Genomic DNA, 5,535 nt, shown 5'->3' with positions numbered 1-5,535 from the left:
AAAAAAAAAAAAAAAAAAAAAAGAATTGGTCGAAAAACGACCCTTTAAGTAAAATTTAATTGCGACTCGTTAGCAGATCGAATTCGACAAACGAAATCCGATAACGCGCAAGTTACGCAATAATCCAACGTTTCTTTGTACAAATTTCGCGAGGATTTAAAATTAACGAGGTGGCCGGCAATTATATTATAAATCCAGACATCGATCGAACAGATCCGCGCTGATTTCCTCCAGTTTTGCACAAATAATCGAGCAGCAGCTGTTCCATCGGTGACAAATTAATTGATACGTTAATCGAAAGAAACGAATTGTTGAAACAATTTCAACGAAGTATCGTTCGCAAGAGGAGGCTGAAACCATGACGAGTAATGGTCCAAGAGAAGAATGAGGAGATCCATGCGCCTCGACGAACGAATGAGCGAGAATTTGAATTCTCGGGGCGAGGCACGATCGACTTTGGACGAAAGATGTAAATCAGGGAGGAAAGTCGAACTTTTCTGGCCCTCGGCGTTTCCCCTATCGGTCCCCTGTGCATTTGGACGACGGCCAAGTGTAACGTGATGGCGCAGTAACGCGCAATGACGTGCCGCGGTGCAACGTAAGGATTAACTCGTGTCCGAACGCAGATATCGGTTCGTGACAATTCCCGACGAGGATGATGACGGTGTTGCGTGCACGCAGATTCTTCATGAATAAAATTTTGGATCGATCTCTCGAAATTGGGTGAGATATTTTTGGTAATTTTTGGAAAATTAAAAGTTGGCTATTTCAAGATTTTAGTAGATCGTGAATTATCATTCGTGAAGATCTGTGGTTTCTTCTCGAAAAAGAATTAATTTTCTGTAAAATTTGGAAATTTTGTTAATCAAAGTTACTTGAAATAGTTATGAAACTTTTTATATTGCTTCTTTTATATATATATTAAATTACCTGGTATATGTAAAACTTGATTCACAATCTTGAAAAATTGAATGGAGAATTCGAAATTGGAAAATCGATGGAATCGACATCGTTTGAATTATACACTTAGGCATTATCGTACTGACAATCAATAATGGGACGATATCGCGCTACCTACGTCAATTATTTTCTTTTCATCTTATCAAGTATAATTGTGTCATTATCAAGCAAACGTGTTACATTTATTACTTTATTTTATCTTTATTTTTTGTTATAATTTCTATGTTGTTAATTACTCTCGATTAAGAAAAGTTAAATATTATATTTCATCGTAATCCGTCAATAAAATTCGACGATATTCGTATAACGTTCTCAAAACATTTTTATGTAATCTGATAAATGGTTTTTCTCACGGAGACCGCTCAAACGCAAACGTTTTTTCTGGGTAAAAACGGTGTTGACGTTTAATCACGCCTCGATCTAAGAATTTTCTAATCTTTTCGAGGATATTTAACCTCAACAATGTAAGCAAACACGAGTGGCAATTTTCAACGTATAATCGAATCCGGGTTATTATATATTTTCTTCCCTCGTAAATCACAGGAAGTGATGGATGGACACGAGGCATAATTGATCGTTCTAATTATTACGTTGTTTCGACTCATTATTCGAATTCATTGTCCGCGAGAAAAATGACGAGTCGGTTGTTTATCAACGCAATAACGACTCTTATAATCTTCGCTTTTTTTAAAGAACTTTTGGAAAACTAATTTCGCGTATCGACGAAAGTGTTTTAATATCGCGTAAAGAAAGTTATATTTCGCGATATTTAAAAAACGAGTAAATGTATTTTGACGTTTGCTTGGCGGGAAATAATATTTCAATGCGGAATAAACTCGTGCAAGCTGTCGAACTGTGGTGGATAATCGTTATTGTTAGATCTGAATTGTATGAAAGGATTGGCGATAGTGTATCATAGACGATATTATATCAAATGAGGAACGAACTATTATTATTATACTACGTTACCTAATCGACGAAAATAAACGTTGAAGTCTGGCAACTGATACTGCGAGCATATTCATCATCAAATGTTTGTTTATAAAATCATCTAGTTTTTAATAGAGATAATGTATTTTTCTTAATTACACGTTTCTAACTTATTCATTTATATTCATTGTCTTTTATTTCGTATTAAATAAAAAATATATATATATAATTTATAGAGAACGTGTCTGAGAATGAAAGTCTATAAAATAATGTATTTTATTCGAATCAAAGAAAATTATAAACGAAATGGTGGAGGAATATTTAAATTTTTGATTTCTTAATAACTCTTATATAATACTCTTATTTTTATATAAAAAGATATTGGTTAAATTTTCTAATATTTTCACGATTTCTAAATAATTATTCTACGAATTCTTGGAACGATAAAATGGTGGATGTAAAGTACACAATATTACGAATATCACGAGGTTTAACTTAGCTTGCAAGATGACGGATACATCATTCATTAAACTCGATGCAAACTCTCGAAATTTCCGAACCTTCACTTATTCCCTCTCTCTCTTTCTTTCACTCTTCCTCTCCCTCTCTCTTTATTTCGAAGATTATACGGTGGAAGGCATCGATAAATTTCGCTATCGTTTAGCACAAATATTCCTCGTTAATTGGACGATCAGTATTTATTGCCATGTAGCGTTTCTTTCGATTCTTGATTAATGCGAATCCCATGATTGATAACAAGAGGCAAGCGACACAAGAGATCTTGAATCTGACGCGAGATGATACGAAACCAACTCCGATAATATTCTTATCTCCATTAATGAATTCGCTAATTAAATCCTGAATCTTTATTTTGCCAGACAATGGTTGCGATGCAATGAGGAGACAGATCCATTTTTTAAAGTTGATTTTATCCAAGAGGAATTTTACATCATCTGACGTAACTTAGATGTATTATAGATTTCGATGAAAAGAAAGATTTGTTTTTGATGATGAGAATTTGAAAAATTTACCAAAGATTGAAGTAATATATATTTTTTTATACACAAAGATTTATATCTCTTTCATTATCCCTTCAAAAATTAATAAAAATGAATCTTTACACGACTCGTTGCGCCATTTCTTCTTTGTCGAAAGTATTATATCAACAGACTGTTTATTCTCGTTTGAAAAAATTTTTGGCGCAGCAAGAGTGTAACACGCTTTCTCAAAAACGGCCAATTATCCCGGCCGATTCTCGTCAAGTGGCGTTTTTAATGAACGCGCAACAAGCTCGTTTAAACAAATATTTTGACTGCAGAGTGCACTTAACACCCTCTTCTTTCCCCAGCCCATTCTTCCCTCGAAACCTCGTGTCGAACCTCGTGCAATTTCGCCAGAAATTCGCGCATCTCTCTCGCTCTTCCACTTTCTCTCTCCTTCTCTCGTTCATCGGTATCATTTACATCGATCTATTAAAGATTTAATTATCATTGCGTTCCATCGTTTTATTCTACGACGTCTCGTCGTGATGAGGGTCGTAACAAACTCGTGACTCAGAGACGAGATTTTTCTACGGGAGATAATTGGATAATTGGCGAGATCTCCCTCTCCACATAGATCCGTCCTGTTTAATACCGATCTCGTGTACGTGTATACGTGTAGAATGATTTAAGATCAATTTGCCATATTAACGAGAACGTGTGTTTAAATGTTGAACATGGTACAATACCGGTTCGCGCAACCAGAAGTCTCTCTCTCTCTCTCTTTCTCTCTCTCGTTAATTCAGTGCCATTGATACATCCAGTTCTTTCGTTCCTCCATACTCTCTTATGCCGTCATATTTATCCGCCACTCTTGCTGCCTTATTTAAAACATTCTTTTATTTCCTATATTACGCGAAATATATACGCTTCCCTCCAAGTTAATTTTCTTGATTATTTGTCTGCACTCTTAACTTAACGATCGAAATAATTGATCCTCTTATTGTCTCGACTTATTCTCGTTATCATAAGCGTTTGCGGTAAAATTGTATGAAAATTTGTAATAAACGTTTCCTTTAAGTTGTATCGCGATTAATTTTTCTTTTTTTTTTTTTTTTTTTTTTTCAAAATTTCTTGATCGATCGAGAAAGAAAAAGAAAATTTTGCTTCTCGATTCTCATCAGTCTCAAAGCTTTTGACAAGACTGATGAACGTGACGACTGGTATCAGATTTCGAAGAACTTCGACTGGTATTATAGGCTTTTCTTTACACTTTTCTTTACAATGCATGAATCTACGCAATTACGTGTTTATCTTCGCAAACTTCGTAGATACCTCCGCGATTTTCTCAATCCTTGAACATATTTAATCGTGAAATCTCGTATATTTTTTTTCTCTCTCTCTTCTTTTTCATTGTTTCCACGATAATTCCTCGATGTGAGCATTGAGATTCATCAACGGCGTTTATTGTCATCAATCATCGTTGTTAAAGCAAAAGTATGCGATCCAGTGTAGGAATCCCTTTCCAAAGGGGTATACAATACACGAATGTTTGAACGAGATCTGGGACCGATCCGTGTCCATATATCACGATTCCTTATCGCGTATTGTAAATAATCAAGCCGAAAACGTCGTGCAACGCGCGTGTAAAAATACGTCTCGTCGTGACGTCAACAAGAGTGGTTTCGAATGAAAGAAAAAAAGAAGAAGAGGGGGAAAGGAGAAGGGAAAGAGAGAGAGAGAGAGGGAAACATTAACAACAAAAACCTCGTTCCTGGTTAGAATGGCACTTTAGAGAACGCTGCCCGTTGAATTTTATTTTTCCCCTCCTCCTCTTCCTCTCGTGTTTTCGATGTTACCATATTTTGTACAGGAAGTTTCAAAAGAGCAAGCTACCCCTATTGTACCGTGATACATCACAGCATTGTTCAGTTTACTCTAACTGAGCTTACTCTAACTCCCTCTCCTTGCCTCTTTATCCTCCGTATTTTACCTTTTTAACGTTTTTTTCTTTTTCTTTTTCTTTTACCTCGTCTCTCCCATTTACCTTTCTCTTTTCCATCTACTTAGTCGTGGCAACAATGGGATTACATTTTATGACGTGGGGACTTTTTTTCGTTTTGCAATGAAACGTGAGATAGCGCGAATTTCTGTATCTGTTGCAATCCGAATCATCGATTATGCAAAGATGAGACTGTGTTGGGGATATCGATGCATCGTATCGTTGTGGGATTAATTTTTTTTGATTATCGATTTTATTGAAAGAGAATAGTAATAATGAAGAATTTTGCGTAAAAGCATCCAATCTGATGATAATATTTATCCATGTATAGAAAAATTCTCAATATAGATACTTGTTGATATAGATTTGTGTAATGGTAGAATTTTTCAGAAAAAATTTTAAGTACAAAAAAGTTATTAACTTCTCCTTTATAAATATCGTAATTAATTATACTTTCGATGAAATATTATAAATATTATGATATCAATGGAACTTTTGATGAAAATGTAAATATGTAAAATTTTCGCAAGCAAACATTATAATATATATTTTTTTTGCCAGGCTCCCTAAAAATTAAATTATTGTTACTATTTTGTTCGATAAACATCCACGTTTGAAAGTTACGTTCGTATTTACAAATCTAGTTTTTCTGTCTAGATTTAT

The 5,535-nt window shown here is 34.7% G+C and overlaps 1 long non-coding RNA gene across 1 annotated transcript in view; it reads right to left on the bottom strand.

The window, feature by feature from the left end:
- Nucleotides 1-5,535, bottom strand: part of LOC102677284 — a 34,983-nt gene that overhangs the window by 3,608 nt on the left and 25,840 nt on the right. The window lies entirely within an intron of this gene.

This window comes from Apis dorsata, unplaced genomic scaffold (genome assembly GCF_000469605.1).
Source record: "Apis dorsata unplaced genomic scaffold, Apis dorsata 1.3 scaffold_52, whole genome shotgun sequence".
NCBI classification, from domain to species: domain Eukaryota; kingdom Metazoa; phylum Arthropoda; class Insecta; order Hymenoptera; family Apidae; genus Apis; species Apis dorsata.
This window is presented reverse-complemented; position numbering and strand designations above follow the sequence as displayed.